Consider the following 17,660-nt stretch of genomic DNA (forward strand, 5'->3'; position numbering starts at 1 on the left):
GTAAGCCTCAAACCCAGATGTTCACTGAGCCGCCCAAAGTATGGCTCAAACAAGGAAGGCTGGCGCGCTTTTCAGACAACGAGCATTTGCGCTTGGCGAGCCCTAGGCACCCTAGGTTGTCTTTCATGCGTCGGTCTGCTGCAGTTTGCGGGCCACCATCCCGGTAGATGCAAAATCGGTGAAATGCGGATTCAGTTCGTGGATTATAGCCTTTTCAAGGGCGCAGCCCTCGGTGCAGTCCTACTGACTGCGGTGAGTCGTACATACATGCCCGCGAACTCTAAGTAAAGTATTTGTCGTCTTTCTGCCATCGCCTTCCTTGCAGCTTCTTTAACGAGTTTTTGCACGGCAGCGCAAGCATGCGTTATCCTCAATTATTGACGTGGCGTAACAGTCTCCGGGCGAAGGCGTGAGGAGACGACGAGACTGCTTAATGGCGTCCACGATCTCGTTTCATTGCGCTTGGAACAACTTCCATTCCTGCTGCTGTGCACCGATCGGTCGCCGGTTGCTGTTGTCTTCCGGATGCACTGGAGTATTGGGACATATGAGGCGACTAAAAGATAACGTAAAACTATTTCTGAGTTCGCTTATATTTGTTTGGGCAGTATAAGGCATTTTTGCGTGCGCCAGCGTGAACGCGCTGGTTTATAATCGGGGTTTTATTGCCTTCCTCGCAGCTTCAACCGATGGAGCGCGATGGAGCGGCTCGGCCCATAGAAAATGTCGGGCTTCTTTCGGAAAACTGTTGGAAGGTAAGTGGCACTCATCTGTACAGACCATACGTGGTAGTGCTGCAATACATGAGTAATATCTGCGGACTGCTAAAAGGGGGGTTGCTGGCCAGCTGAGAGAGTTTAAACGTAAGTAGGCCCTGTGCGGACTGAGCCTCGAAGTGCAACAAGCCTACTGCACAGCATGAAATGGCTACAAAAGTATGGTTATATACATGACCGAATTCATGTGCTTATTTGCTCAGACCCTCCACTGTCAAGTACTCACACTTATTTCGGTGTATGCAGCAATGAAAGTGACTTCATTACTCCTCAGCCAGCATAGGTTCATGCCTGTGACAATATCTGTCCTTTTACTGCCGAAATAACTGCATTGGTGGAACTCACTGAGCTTGTTTATATAGATTTAACACTTTGGATGCATGTTGCTACTGCAGAGTTCCCTAATATATATATATATCTTTTGCCTGCTCCAACATAAATAGTTGGCAGTGCTTGGCTTCAAGCTGCTGACAAGGCCATTGACAGCTTATTTGAAAAGAGAGCAATAATTAATCTGAGCTGGCATGTTTTGTGGGAGAGTGAGGCACCATTGCGAGTACCTCGTAATCCTGTCAAAAAGCTTGGCAGTTGCTGCTATAAGCACTCTCCATTGCAGTTCCATGCAAGCCGCAGCATATTGGGCACTTACTGCACAAGTGATTTAACTTAGATTCTCTTTGTTGCTATTTCAGTGTTTTGTAAGTGTTCTAAATACTTGTATTTGTGCTAGCATTGACAGCCAGTCTCGTTGCTACCTTTTTCCTTCTGCAGCAGGCACTCTCACTTGTTTTACTCGAACCAAATTCTATTGTGAGTAAGTTTGCTGAATTTATGCAAACTAAATGTAATTGCTGTATTACTCTCATTTATTTACATTTACAGAGGCAAGGAATACTTTGGGCTGACGTACGAGTTTCCTCCACCAGTTGGATTCCGCCGCTACCTCAGTAGTGCAGTGAGCTGTAACTGGTGTGACCAAATGGACACTGTCACTCCTACTGGTTTAGAGCGTGCTCCCAGTTAAGTTTAAAACACCTTGCTTGCAATGTATTTAATCTTGTTGTGTAATATTGTCACCGTTGCTGATATGCTATTATTTGAAAATCATTCTGGGTGGTTTGGAACACATGATTTGCAATGGGGGGAGGTGGGAAGCACAAATGTGTGACTGCAATTTTTTGCCAGTCTAGCTTCTAGCCTTGCGAATTAAAGTAACAGATTAATACCTGAACAGGCCTGACATTTATTGGAGAGTTTGTCATATAGAAGAAAACTTGATCCGGTGTGGTGGTAACACAGCTGTGGTTCTCCGAGAAAATGTTATCCGTGTGTGATGGTGTCTAAAACATGGCATTGTCTTAGGTAACTTGGCATGGAATCGGCCACTTCTTGTACTCTCTTGACAGCATCTATTGTACTATGTGCTAGGTGATATGCCTTCAGGGATAAGAGTAGATGGAGAATACCTCAGTAATCTGCAATTTGCTGATGACATTGCCCTGAAGCAGTCAGGATGATGGGCAGTAATGTGAGCAGGTTGTACGTCATGCTGGTCATGGAGGAAGTAAAAAAGCCTTAGAAGCAATGCAAAGGGGGAAATCGGCTGGTATGGATAGGCAACTGCAGATCTTTGAAGAGTGGTAGGGAGATTGTGCTAGAAAAACTGCTTGCTTTGTGTGTGTAGTGCCTCACGACCTCAAGCGTATTAAAATCTTGGAAGGATCCTAACAGTACCATAATCTATAAGAAAGGGGCTGTCAAGCACTTGCAAACTTAAACTGATAGGGTAACTGTACATTGCCTACAAGATAATAGAATTGGGAAAATCTTGGACTTTCTATCAGCTGAAAGAGCAGCTGGCTTTCGTAAGGGCTGCCATGTTTTTTAATGTGTCTGCCCTGCCGCTGTTGTGTGCTGAATTGTAGCCTACATCCACATCGGATAGGAGGCTGTGCAAACAAACTGCTCTTTACAGAAGGGACATAATTTGAACTGCCCATATCATACAATGCAGCAGCAGTAGTGAAAAGTGCTCCACAAGAAGTGACTTATTGTAGAATGGTTGCTTTATTGCGGTAGCGTAAGAGGCGTCACCCTTGAGAAAAATCACAACCATGCCTTTGGCAGGTGACATGGCCATGCACTGATTGGTTGTCTGGTTTTGCGATGCCATGAGGCCACATGATATGGCCGAACTGGCTGGAGCTCATATTGTGGAAAAGCGCAAAAGAGACAAAGAATCGAGAAAAGAGAGGACGACGCTATCTGGAGCTGCTAACTCAGGCAGCTCCTTTGAGGTGAGAGGGTGAGGTGGAATAGAACCCTCCGAGACCCTTGGATCCAGTATCAGGCGTGCTACTCCACATTCATACAGCTTGGTTAAAACAGAGCTTTATACCCATGTTGGGTGGTCTTAGGCACAATGTGGTAGATTATGGTTGTATGCTGACGATTATGTGTGAGATAATACCGGCACAAATTAAGGGATTAGGGCTTGTACCTTTCAGGACCGCTTTAAGCCAATCGTTCATATATGAATGATGGTTCTCACACACTGGCAGACGTAAATTTTCTTGTTTGGAACATGTAGCCCCATTTAGGCAGATAGTATGACAAAAGTAATTATAGTAACTAGTTCACAGGGATGGAAAGGCACAGAATCCGTCACTTGTTTCTGAGACAGAAATGGGTGCTGTAGTGGAGGTCTGTGGAGTAATTTTGACCACCTACGGGATCTTTAACGCGCGCTGACATCACATAGCACACGGGTGCCACTTCGTTTGCATCGAAAGCAGCCGCCAGCGGTTGGGTTCGGACATGGGTACTCCGGCACAGTAATCTAGCATCTTAACCACTGCACTACCGCAGTGGGGCTATTGTGACAACCATAGTTTCTGTTTGTGTGCAGCTTGTTTATTTTTTATTTTATTTTTTGTTCTTTCTGGCACAGTGTGACATTTAAAAAATTATTCGAAATAAAGAGGTCTTTGGCACCATTCACACGATTCTGCTGCTTCTAATATAGTTTTATTTTTATGAGAGCAGTAACGAAGTCTCTTGAAGACAATTTTACTAGCTCTCAGTTCAGCTCAGATGATGAATCAGTCAAATGCCAGCCTCGAACTTCAGCTAGTGGCCAAGAAAAGCTTAGTTTCAATCTCTAATCACTCTTGGTCAGTTACACGTGCTCATTTTGTGTTCCTACTGTTCTGTTTCCATTCGCTGGGTTTCAGCAGCAATGAAAGCTTGGTACTACTTGATATGGCTTCTCCAGAACTTCAAGTGTGGAACTTCTTCAAGCAAATCGAGTGGAGTTTGAACACCGAGCTCCTATTGCAGATTTTCAAATTTGATGGCAAACTCTCCCACCTTGTGGAAAACATATCACCAAATAATCCAGTCATAAATCCTGAAAAGTTTGGAAATGCCAATGCTATAAACTGTAAAATGAGTAGAGGAAGGCCGAGCTTAAAAATGGGTGTTTTCAGCAACTTAGCTATATTTCTAAAAGAACAGCACACCTTCAAAATGAACTTCAGAACGTAAATTATTACTTCCTTGGCAGTTGGGCTTCGCTGCATTTTGTTAGTGTGATGTGGAGAATAGGTACATGAGACTCTCAACAACTGCTGCAGGAAATCAAGAATGACCACTGCTTCCGAACAGCACTACGAAAAAAAGAAATCTGCCGATAGGTGCACCATATCTTTACTAGTAATAAAAGAGGCAGTGTAGCATATTTTTAGTACTCTGAATTATTTTTCTTGCTGGCTTATTTTGATATTCATGCCCCCTTTTCTTTCACTTTTTGGATTTTCTCTGCAAATTTCGGAGAAAAGGGTTTTTATGTTATGTATAAAGCCAAAACAAAAACATGGGCATTTATTTAATTGAGGATCAAAATACCTGCATTTTAGTATTATCTAATAGCAAGATTGTGTAAATATTTTATTTAATAAACAAATTACATGGTGCTGAAGGAGTTGAGGCAAAAAAAAAAGGACTTCTTCATTTTCAAGCTGTAGTTTAAGAAATGAGCATTTTTCTGCCTTTTGTATATCCTCAAGATTTTATTACAATTTCTTGTTTTTATATTCATGTTTGACAATACTTTGTGAATATTTTACCCAGTGCTGAGAATTTATCTTATGTATTATGCTTATATTCACAATATTCACGTGTTTAGAGGACATTTAAATAGCTGTATTTTAATTGGCTCATGTGCGTCATGTACAGAAGGTGTGATCAGAAATTGTCACCGAAAAACGTCCTTCATACTGGAACTTGTGTGTGAAGAGCTCTGGCAGGTGCGTGCTCTGTTGCCGCGTTGCAGAGAGGAGGAAAGGAGGCATCCTGGCTGTGCAAACCGCCGCGGAGAGGTGACAAAGAGGCTAATGGTAACCCCATGCATACTCGGGCCACTTATGTGCTTATACACAGGACCTCGGAGGATGGGCGTGTGGTATTCGATCTGTCATTTGACGTGTGTAACTAGAAGGCTGCATTCCCTGCACCGTACCTATTAGTCACATATTCTAATTCTGGTGCCGGGTTGTGTTCGCCTAAGCGATCTTAGAGCTCTTAAGCACTTCCTACATTTTTTTTTATTTTTTTTTTGTAGGTTGCAGCAAAGTTCTTTAAACACTTCATTTATAAAATAGCAAGGTGCATGTATGCGATCAAGGATCCACAAGGGAAGCTGCAGACGGGAGCTGTTGACGCTACCATGCTATACTCTTAAAGACAGATCTCAAGTGTCTCCTAAATTTTTATAACAAAACGAACATCCGCACAGTGTTTGCTGGAGATGCTTACAACCCTGCTGTCCTGTCCGAAGACAGGGGTACATGCATTACTGCCCGCCATATGCAAGGCCAGCCACAATTAAACATTCGTTACCAGAGTAACATGATTGCCTGGCTTTTTTGTGTGTTCACTTCCTTAGCATACTGTAGCATAGTCATAGCAGTGTGCACCTTTCCAATAAGTGGTCACGGGGTGTCACCATATTACCTGCTGGACTGCTTTGTGCATTTGGTGCTAGCACAGTGGAAGCAGAGCCGGTTTGCAGCAGTCCAGAGAGGAGGAGCGAACAATATGGTGGCACCGAGTAACTTATTGGAAAGGTGTATATAGATTGCTTGTTCCTGCAAGATGCGAGTTAAACTGCTCTCATACGAACAGTTTCGATCCTCATTGAACTGGATCTACATTCAACTCATTGTAGATCGAGGTTGTCACACGGCAACTGTCAAGTGCAGTTGAGCTCGAGCCTGCTTGACTCAAGGTTGCTTCCTCAATCGCTCTCGAGATTTCAAGCACACTCAAAAGCGGTCATTGACACACTCGTCATCAACGAGCTCTAAAACTTGAAAACGAATAAATGCAGTAGAACTGCACATAATAACACATAAATGTATTAAAAGGCATGATAGAACATTCGTAGAATGGCTAATTTTATAATATTGACACCGTAGTCTACTGCCAGTGGAAGCTAAGGTGGCGTTCTCTTCGACTGCGTCAGCGTGGAAACTGTAGAGCGGAAGAGAAACTGCACTGTAGCACTTGACCGCTGGGAAGATAGGTTAGATGACCTGAGGCGCCAAAAGCGGAATGCTGCTGTGTACACTGAAATCGTGCAATCATTACCCCAATCTTAAATTTCCTTTTGAGACTCATTGCGACTGATAGCAGACGACGGACCACATAGGAAATTTCTCAATGCTGACTGAAAACGCCCGTGTAGCACCGGATGCTTCAGTCCTTCTTGAAAGCCTGAATGCAGATTGAGTTCAATGAGGATCGGAAGTGTTTGTGTGACAGAGGAATTAGTGTAGCGCAGCTAAAGCTTTGTGTTAGCTGGTGTGCACAAGTTGGGTGGCCGAGCTGTGTTAAATGGTATTACAATGCATATTTAGAAAACAAAACAGGGCACCCCAACCGTTTATTCAACTTCTCAGATTATTTGGCATTACACACATTGTCTTGAAAGCAGTCCACAATATGGCCAGCACAACTTATGTCCTTGCTTATTTCAGATTGTTCATTTAAGAGAGCTAACATATTCAAGGGCTACTGACCAGGCTGACATTTTAACCAAGCCCGATAAGGCGTTGGACATGGTCTCTGCGAAATACTGCAGCGATGCACACACTGGAAAGCAACAAAATGCAAACCAAAGCTCTCATGGTCCTTTTAAAACAGCCAAACCTCCTCATCCTTTGCGCTGGCCATCGAACTTTGTCGATGAGGTACCAACAGATACTGCATCCATTGGTTTCTCTCTGACTGATGGGCGAGGGGTGTCACTTGGTCTGCTGATGTCACGCACTTTTTTGTCTTGCATTTCGTTTTCACTCATGCATACACTCACACAAGAAAGAAGGCTTTTAGTTTCTTGCCCTTGTCTATGCATGCTTCAGCGTGTTCTGTGCACTGTGCTATTCATACACCAACGGCTGGACTCAATTGTGGCAGCGGCGCGCACTTTCATACAACCTGCGCATTCGCCGCAGATATAATGGCAGCTCTTCTAGGCAAGCAGTGCTCTCTTCCCCGTGAAGTTCGTGCAGGATTTACCCAACCCTGGCCACTCGCTTCTGTGGCGGCGCCCGGTGTGCACCTGCGTTCGCGCCTTCAAGCGTTCAAGTGTTCAGTTTACGGAGTGAGCGAAATACTTAGAGAAATTATGTAGTCTCAATTTTGTGTGCGCGAAAGCGGTGCAGTGTAGGCTCAGACAACAGTATTATTTAGCACATTTTGATCGTAGTAATACTTACTTTGTCTTATTTCTTACAGTGTGCAACATGTGCTAATTACCATCTGAATACAACAGTGATTTGGGTTATCAGTCTGCAGTAAGGCAAGTAGCAGCATACTATTGTAAGGTCAGTCCCATTATGCTGCACAAAAGCTGATTTTTTTCTTCCTGCTGTAACTTTGTTTCCTTCATGATATGAGGGGAACTGTCAAAAATGCATTGACATGGCTACAGAAGCACAGAATTTAGCACATGAACATTTTTGGGCTCTCGGGCCTGTTAAAATTAGTGGCCGAGCAAGGAGGAGTACCTGTTTTGCGTACATGCATTGTTTCAAATGATATGCCAGTGTGACGGCATCTTTTCGCTTTTGGGCACATTTCTGTCTGCTTCTGCACATGTACCAAAAGTTCGGGCGCCTTCACGTGTCTGCAAGTCAGGCTGGTCGTTGACCTGTTTTAAGTTGTTAGTGCAAATTAAAAAAAAAAAGTAACCTGCTCTTATTGCACTTTTTGTGCACTTTGAACAGCACATTCACTGTAACTGTTTTTCCTGTTCTGAGGCGTGCGCAACATCACCTCGAAATAACAGGAGACATTCATCACCATCCTCATATAAGGATAGTAGGAAAGCCTTCTGACCCTTGTCTTTGCCTGCCACCTATGTTGCTAAGCTCTGCGGCTAGTTTGTAACGAAGCTAACTTCATGACAATAGTTGAGCTTCTCGGCCGCAGTGTGCTTTTGGTATTTCCTTCGGTCCGGACCCATACGTATGCTTTCTGCCACGCATTTGAACTTTATTTCCTCTGAACGACGTGCCCACGCCTGCAAGTTTGAAAAACTTGCGGTGTTTCCTTTCATCAATTTCCGAGTGATGGAGAACTCTGTTCCAATAATTTAGCTATATTTTATGCGAGTTTTTCCCTGGTTTTGGCTCTTCGGCAAGATGCTGATATACAGCCAGAGCCTGTAAGGATGGCTCACGGCCGGCACACCTATCATCTATAACTCTCAGTACAGCGGCAAAAATCACTGCAGGTCGCTCTGAACGCTCAAGTTCATGACATCTCGTTGGCAAGAATCACAACAGGGTGAAAGTGCAGGCTTGCAGCGGCAGGCTTGGCCAGCCTCCGCTTTTTTTTTTTTTTCCAGCTTGTTGCACACCAAATGACGGCATCACTGAGTAGACGTGTCAATGCCACACAGTGCCACGATTTCGCAGCTGTAGCAGACAGGAAGCACCCTCCATGCATAGGTCGTAAAGAGCGCACCGTCGCCACTCGAATCCAGCCATGGTACACCATGCATAACCATGAATACAGAAAACACAGAACATCCATACATGCACGGGCTTGGTTTCCTAAGAAAGGCCAGACGCCTCGCACCTATGCTTCGGCCACCCATTGAGCTCAGCCTCTCCCACTCCTCCTCCTTATTGGCATTGTAGCTGGATGAGCCGAAGGTCACTGGTGGTGCTTGGGTAGCAGAAAGCAAGAAAAAAAAAAAAGCTGCGGCGGTAGCTTTTTGATATAAGGCAAAAAGCAAGGCACCCGTGTTTGTGCAATGTCAGTGCACCTTAAAGAAGGAACTCCAGGTGGTCGGAATTGTTGGGGACCTTCACTATGGCGTCTTTCATACCTGAGTCGTTTTTGGACGTTAAACCCCACAAACCAACCAGCAAGAAAAAAATAATAATGCCTGTAAAAGTCGGGGCCATAATGACTGCATTTGATGCGTTCTCGTAGCTGTTTTTACCCAGCACAGGGCAGCCAGCGTTTTCATTTTGTTGACCAAACCAACATGGCGGGCATAGTTTCTCAAAGCACTAAGAGATGGTGCTCCACATTTTGCGTATTTAGGGAGCCTACATGTACCAGCCCTACGCGTATTCTCTTGTGGAGGCTAGTCAACCAGGGAGGAGGGAGAGACTCTTTGGTGATGGAAGGGAAGGAGAGAAACATACCGGTTTTGATGGTTGTAGCTCTGTTATTAACGAGTCTGCTGCAAAAGTGTTTTTGGCCATCGCGCATTCTGAAGGCGCTGCCTCATAGACAGCAGGTTTGAACACATTTTCGAATCTAGGGTGGTTCATAAAGAAGTTCAGTTTATGGAATCGCACCTGAAAACGAAAGGAATGATTGAAGCAGGAGAAATGATAGCACCTTAAAATAGAAACAGAAGGTGGATGGGTTTTAAGATGCTTTGCAGCTGTTTTCCACTTGCCCAAAGGCAGTGCAGAGTTTTGGCTGGTGTGCAATGAGCAGTTGGGCGCATGGTTTCGCTGATGGCATGGCAGCTGCGTGCTGGTTGGTGACATTTTATATACAAGGTCTTGTAGACTGTGTCTAGTTGGAAAAAAAGAGGATTGTAGCAAATGAGCATTTATGCTGAAATAATTTTGTGAGTATCTTCAAAGAGCAGCCTTTTTTAAAAAATAGCTGCTTTCCATGAAAACATGGCATTAGATTTTTACTTTTCTAGATGGGGTTTTAAATTTTGTTTTGATGGTTTCTTGCAATCTTTTGCTTGTTCTTCACGACAAATGTATTTACTTCATAGCTTGCAATAAAATGCTTCCATTGCAAATAAGCATTCCTTGTGTGTCGTGCTCTTTGGTCTCATTATTTTGAACTGTAGTAGCCATGACAATCGGAAAACATTTGGGAGAACAGCATTGCATCATGTCTACATTATATTCCTGTAGAAAAAGAGAACGGGCATTACAGTTGATGTCGATGAGACTGAAATCAACATTTGTTTCAGCTAAACTGTTTCCTCGATTTCGAATCTGGTTTGGGCTATTGCATGTCTAAGGCCCCAGCCAAATATTGCCCACTGCCTCAATAACAGCACATGCTCAAGGACCTAAAGAAACTACAAGATGAAAGTTTATTTTTCAAACCTTTGTGATGAGAGCAACTTTACAACAGATAGAGGTATTGGCATGGCACACAGGGATCGGGAATGCCAAAACCTAATGCGGTCTATGAAAGACGGCAAGCATGGGAAAGAGCTAATTAATTTTGACTGCTTGGTGTCCTTTTTATATGCACTGACATTGTATAGCCCACAGGTGTCTTTACATCTTGCCTCTGCCAAAATGTAGCCATGTATTTAATCTTAAAACCTTAGGATTAGCAGTTGAATGCATAGCCACAAAGTCACTGCTGCACATAGGTAGGAAGGTTTCGGACGTAGGAAGGGAGTAATGTTTTTAAGCCAGGTAGTCACTCTGAATCTGAACCATGAGAAACATTTCCCCAAGAGCAAGAAGAGGTGAATGTAAATTTGGAAGGTGCTGTACATATAATGTAATAAAAGGCAGCTTGCTATCATGTGATCATTTGAAACGCTGAAAAGTGGACATTAAAGCATTAGTTTCAAATACCTAAGCAAAGGACAGTGCAGCAGGTTATAGAAAGTAAAATAATTTGGAAAACCTTCACAAACACAGATGTGGATTAAAGTACAGTTTCAAGGCAATCATAACAAGGAAGTAGCAATCGGCTATTATTGAAATGAGCAGGCCCTATTTGCCCTGGGCAGGTGGCGTCCTTGGTCCAAAAAGGTGAGGGCATAAGCAGGTCCTCATCTGATGGTTTGTGTGGGTGGTACTTCTATGCTGCCGCAACACCATACCATATGACACAGAGTGCTGGGCATCTTGCAGTAGAGTACTTGCAGTTGAGATTGCAGCACATGGTGCACATCTTTGAGTATGAAGATGCAGAAAACTGAAAAGAAGCATTAGAGTGGGACATGTAATCCAGGAAATAGGGCTTTTCAGCTAATCGATTAGGTTTCGAGGGAGTGAAACAAGCAAGGGATACCAGACACTGGGATGAAGAGATAATGTCGGCAAATGAGCCAAGGTTGGCGGCTGCAGCTAACGCATGAAGCAGCGATGATTGCAGACCATTAATTCCCTTCAGCATACCTAATGCAGGCAGTGATGATAAATCAAAACTCTGTTGCCAATTTATGAAATAACTATAGATATGTAACTGCACTGTGGGAAGCCACTTAGCCACTTGAGTTTTCTTCCAAGTTTTTTGTCATGAATGGACAGAGTGAAAATGCGCAAAGGAAATAAATGCCAGACTAGGAATAAGTGTAGTCCTTCATTGAATGGCTCTAGTGTCGCATTGCTGAACTGTGGTTTAAAAGTTACTTGTGGCGAGATAAATGAGTCATACAGCCTCTGGGAGGCTTGTAGAGAGAGCTGAACTGAGAAGAGAGAACTCGAGAGAACAGCAGAGACTTGTGCGAGCACCGTACAACCAGCCGGTTCAAATGGCGCGCCGTTGCAACGGTTGAGTGACAGCGCTGCAGGTGGCGAAAACGTCCAATACCAACAAAAATTAATTCAGTAAAAGGAAACCTTTAGATAATTAAAATTCGCACTTGTAGTTTATGGGTCACCACCTCCTTTGTTTAACTGAAACTGTATAGTTTCATTTGCAACAATTTCAGATACGATGGTGCGTGCGCCATTATCATCATCATCGCCCCCTCCGCTAAATTATTTGAGTTGCGGCGCGTTACATGAAACGTTTTAAAAAAAATGTTTGACGCGTTATTGACTCTGGTTATTCTCCTTCCAGTGCTTTACGGAGCCTGTGTTGCGCTTTATCTATTTGTTGCTAATGCTAACGAACCATAAAATGGCTGTGTTCTGTGTTTATACAGCACAGGCGACGCACTTCGCACGGTGAGCATCACTTTGGTGAGTCGAATAGAAAGCCAGCTGATTGCTCTTTGGAAGGAAATGAGTTAATATATTGATTTGTGGAACATTAACGTACTCGAGTGCCATGTTGGTAAGCATGGTGCCTGCGCTAGAACCGCGATTCTTCCGCGAATCGCTGTGTGAAATTAGCTGGGAGCGATTTGTTTCGGGACGTTTAACTGTGAACATTGCAGCAAGGTTACTTTCTTGCTGCACTTGAGGTTGTCTGAGAGAAGTTCTGCTTGCCTGCGCAGAACTAAATAAAGCGCTCCGTTGAAAGTGTTTAGGCATAATGGCTACAGAGACATCGAAGGCTTACGTTTGTGTCAGAAGTACTTTGAATTAATTTTTAGTGTCAATGTGAGGCATGTAGCTTTCCCCTAGCAGTCGTAAGATCACCGAGGCCAACGTCAGTTTTGCACATGCTGCATTTATGCGCCTGTTATTGCTTTTATGTATGATGACTGTGGTAATAGTTTGCAGACTGGCGTCTCTCATAGCCTGAGTCGCTTTGGGACGTTAAACCCCACAAACCAAATCAAACCAGTTTGCAGACTAGCTGAATATAGGACTGTGTTTCAAGTGTGTTGACCGCTTCTTAATAATGTGTAATGTTGATTTACTAGAAATTAAGCTTCGCTTTTTTTTTTGGCAAATGATAAGGGCCTGACACGCTGTCCGTCAGTCCCGAGACGAGTGGTACGCTGTACAGCAAAGTAAATGTACTGCATTACCGAACGGGGTCACGTACTCGTTAGCTATGATTTTTATTTTTATAACTACTGTAGTGCACAACGTAGATGTAATGTGCGATCGCTTGGTTCTTTCCTAGTGTATTCTTGTAAAACAAATAAACTGGTCAGAACAGCATAGAGATGTGGCTTTAGGGAATGCATCGAAACAGGCTTGCCAAATGGCTTGCCTCTGTTCTCATTCTTGCTCAGATCCAAAGGCAGTACATTTCATTTATCAACTTAATTTTTTTGTAAGTTCAGTGTTTGACTTTACAGTAGTTGTCTGCATGTTAGGTAATCTGCCCAAGTATAGATGACTTGCAGCACTGTCACATTGTTGGTGGACCAGAGCCATGAACGAACCCTGTTTGCCTGCCTAGCCTGCTACTAGCTACCTGCCCCATGGAAGATACCTATACCTGATTTACTATCATGGAGTATGTGCGACAGCCACCTGATAGCTCGCAGCTGCAGCCATGTTTTTATGTTCTACACCTGTGCACTGCAGTGTAACGCTCTATCACGCATTTTAAAAAGGACAGTATTTAATGGCTACATTTTCATCTACAATAATCTGTCACGGTTCCATCCACCAAGGCTGCACAACATTCATAGGTGCCCTAGTGAGGCTCAGAGGAGTTTTGAAAATTCTTGTGCAGTATTGTTGAATTATTACTTACAAAATATTGTCCAGTGAACCAGTTTTAACTGTGAATGTACTTATTTTTTCTAAATTACTACCCATGCAATGTTATTACGGCATTGTGAATGCACAAGATTGTTAGTCTGCTAGAGTTTCCAGTTTGTACAACCCATAGCCATTTAAACAAGAATTGCAATGGTGGCGCTGAATGGCAGCACTTATCTGCGAGATGGCTGATGCATTGTGAGGGCACCATACATTCCCCTCATCATCTGCGGCGACTGTCATCGATACTACGAAATCGCAGTGGTTGCCAGTGTTCAGGTGCGAACTGCTCGGGGTCGCAGTCGTCAACAATTTCAAGCCACTACAAAAAGTGTTAATTGCATTGATTACGTCTTTGCATGACAGCCGATGTAACCAGCATGAACTATGTCTTACTTCAGGTACCATATGCTGTTACTTGCTGTACTGTACGACAGCACAGAGCACATGTGTGATTAGTGGGGTAAATAAAATAAATAAATACTGTCTCCACTGGGAATCAAACCTTCATCCCTTGTATTCCTCACATACTGTACTTCGTTTATGGCAATAGAACATGAGTCAGCACAGATGCATTCTTGCAGTGGAATTATCTAGGCATAGCACTGCTAATTTTTGTTCTAATGTGGCACCTTTTATGGAGTTCACCGATTTTTTATTTTTTGCATCGTTCATATAATAAACACATAAAAACCCTGCAGCACTATGAAAATTTGCCCGTAGCATTCAACTCGTGCTACAGTATGTGCAGTAAAGCTACCTTTGTCTTTGTGTGCAAAATGAAATTTTTTACGAAAGATTTACATTTTGCATGTTGATTTGATCAGAATATATTGGTTTTGAACAAGATTGGAAGAGGCTTTTCAATACCCGAGCTGTTTCATGTGCATGGTTGTTAACTACCATGCTGAACTTTGTAGTCAAGTACAATATGTACATAGTGCCTATATGCATAGAGGCAGGTAGAGTGATTGTTTAGGTGTACTGTAATTATCAGGCTGTGCTAGTATCGTTACAGCTATGATATAAAAATTCGCATCAGGTTTGTAGAACTTGTATTGTGAACAGTGGTTATATGGTGTCTGTGTATTTTATTTTAGTATAGCAGTGATATTGGTGCAAGTTCTGTCAAGTTTTGTTTTGTTTTGATTTTAACTTTGCTTATTGCCACTTGTGGACAGCCTTATCACACAGCGCTATTCAGGTTCTACTAGTGTCGAAGATCATTGATTTCACTTTTTTTAATAGACACTGAGGGTTCACTGACACATACGCTACCAAATTTTTTTGTTTCAACTGCTTCAATTGTTTTCCTTCCCAGTGGTGTTGTACATTTTCACAAAAATTTGCTTTCAAAGTGAAGTTGTCGACTTTCTTCCAAGTTGTGTGATATGCTGTGAAAAATGGCATGCGTGTCATGAAACTTGTTCCAGATTTTTTTGATCGCATTCTGCATGTACGAGTTTTTTCAACCTTCTATGAATGGTTTGTCTCAAAAATATTAAGTATTCAGGCTAACGTAGGATTAGGTTGCATTCTGGGTTCTGTTGTGCCGGGTAGCAGCTCAGCAGTCAGATTCTTTTACTGGACTTGCCTGAGAGTACAAGTTGTGTGAAGCCTGCACACAGACCCATATCATGCCATTTGACGCAATTTTTACGCTTGACCGCCATCAGTTCAGAAAAGGACTGTATTGAGCTACTATGACAAACATTACCCCAGCTTGTTTTAGATGGAAAAAAAAAGTTTGTGCCATGGTCGCCATCTTGCATGTTCTCATACACTTAAATTTCAAATTTGTAAAATTTGCTGTTCTCATCGTAGTTGTTCCAACAATATCCCAAGTTTTCCAGAAGTAAAGGAACCCAAGAAAATTGTTTTGGAGATTAGAGAATATAAGCCATGCCAGAATAAAATTCTTAAATTTAGAAAATTTGCTTTTTGCAGCATGTACAGCTGTAAAATACAGAGTAAGGTGGTTCTAGTGAACGTATGACCTGTATTAAGAAAAAAGTACCACTCCGTGGCATTTATTTTGGGAAGTTAAATCACAGCACTCAGTTCCTTGCTCGCATACAGCCGCCCAAATCTTCAACTAGACTGCTCAACGGCCACTTTCAACAGTGATGCTGTTTAAGCAGGAGGTTGTTTCATCTATTGTGCGCAGCTTAATGTGTTCGCAGTAATGTCACTATGACCGGATGTGACATCATCATGACGTCACATCCAGTCATGTCTAATAACCAGAACTGAGGTCACCACAAGACATGTCCGGTCATGACCGATGACTTCACCGTGCGATTTCACGCATATATGAAACTAACCTTGCCAGGCATCCAATCTCCCCAGTACTGTTCACAGCTTGCTTAGAGGAAGTATTCAGAGACTTGGAATGGGAGCAGTGAGGGATAAGGGTAGATGGAGAATACCTCAGTAATCTGCGATTTGCTGATGACATTGCCTTGCTAAGCAACTCGGGGGATGAACTGCAAATAATGATTGATGACCTAGACAGGAAAAGTAGAAAGGTAGGCTTAAAAATCAATATGCAGAAGACTAAGGTAATGTTCAACAGCCTCAGAAAGGAACAGCAGTTTACATTAGGTAGCGAAGTACTGGAAGTAGTAGGCGAATATGTCTACTTAGGACAGGTAGCACCCGCAGATCCGGACCATGAAAAGGAAATAAGAACAGGATTGGGATGGAGCGCATTTGGCAAGCACTCGCAGATTATGACTAGCAGCTTACCGGTATCGCTCAAGAGGAAAGTATACAACAGTTGCATCTTACCATTACTCGCCTATGGGGCTGAAACGTGGAGGCTAACCAAGAGAGTTCTACTTAAGTTGAGGACAACCCAGAGGGCTATGGAACGAAAAATGGTAGAGGTAACATTAAGAGGCAGGAAGCGTGCACAGTGGGTCAGAGAAATAACTCAAGTTACCGACATTCTAGTGGAAATTAAGAAGAAGAAATGGACATGGGCCGGACATGTAGTGCGAAGAGAGGATAACCGATGGTCACTGAGGGTAACAAACTGGATTCCAAGGGAAGGAAAGCGTAGCAGGGGGCGGCAGAAAGTTAGATGGGTGGATTAAGAAGTTCGCAGGGGTGAAGCGGATGCAACTAGCACAGAACCGGGCTAAGTGGAGAAATATGAGAGAGGCCTTCGCCCTGCAATGGGTATAGTCAGGCTGATGATGATGAATCCCACAGACTTTCGGTAGAAGCAATGTTAAGTAACCCAAGGGCCGCCTTATACGTCAGCCTAATCATAGCGTCCACCTTGTTTTCCTCAGTCACATCCATATTCATACAAGGCGTCGCATAAACTGTTCTACTGATCACGAATGCCTGTACCAAATGACTTGACTCCTTTTCCTGCAATCCTCTCTTTAGATTGGAGATTCTTTCAGTGAGCCTCATGGCAGCGTTTACCGTATTCTTTAGCTTTCCTAAGGCCTCCTTATTTTTCCTGTTAGTCTGCAAATACATGTCCTGTTGTAGCGTATCCTCCTCCTCCAATTGTCTGTCTCTACCCCTGGTGACACAGAGCAACATTGCACCAAGTGGTGACACACAAGCGATCTGTATCTGAAGAATGGTGGCACCTTAGATAGAGAAATGTTCGTGTCAGGCCGCACAACAAAAAACACTGAAATTGTGTGATTCAGCAACTTCAGCTACAGATTTTTTTTTATCGCACTAGCAGCAAAGAAGCCAGAAGAGTCTGTCAGAAGAAGCTCTGATTTCAGCTTTTAGCGATTCAGGTACTACAACCACCTGTAATGCCAACTAGTGGCCAAAGGTGCACATAGTTTCCGTACCCACTTGCTTTTGAGTATGTACACATGATCGCTGCATGTTCTCAGTTTTATCTCTGTTTAGGAGGGTTTCCACAATCGTTAGCAACAATCTGCTGACACTGGCACACAAGCGTGTAGTTTTCATGTAGATAGGAACCTAGTGTATA

The 17,660-nt window shown here is 43.2% G+C and overlaps 2 long non-coding RNA genes across 5 annotated transcripts in view; one reads left to right on the forward strand and one right to left on the reverse strand.

Moving 5' to 3' along the window:
• LOC146210123 (uncharacterized) overlaps positions 1 to 17,660 on the reverse strand; it is a 374,427-nt gene that overhangs the window by 295,744 nt on the left and 61,023 nt on the right. The window lies entirely within an intron of this gene.
• On the forward strand, positions 42 to 6,017 carry LOC146210136 (uncharacterized). 4 transcript variants are annotated; one of them, XR_014708317.1, is made up of 3 exons: positions 42 to 755; positions 1,659 to 3,073; positions 5,398 to 6,017. It is a non-coding gene; the product is annotated as an uncharacterized LOC146210136 (long non-coding RNA). The 4 variants fall into 4 exon arrangements; XR_014708315.1 differs by having other exon boundaries at positions 42 to 568; positions 681 to 755; positions 1,659 to 6,017; XR_014708316.1 differs by having other exon boundaries at positions 42 to 252; positions 681 to 755; positions 1,659 to 6,017.

Source organism: Amblyomma maculatum, chromosome 1 (genome assembly GCF_055883805.1).
Source record: "Amblyomma maculatum isolate TAMU_Amacu chromosome 1, ASM5588380v1, whole genome shotgun sequence".
In the NCBI taxonomy this organism is placed as follows: Eukaryota; Metazoa; Arthropoda; class Arachnida; order Ixodida; family Ixodidae; genus Amblyomma; species Amblyomma maculatum.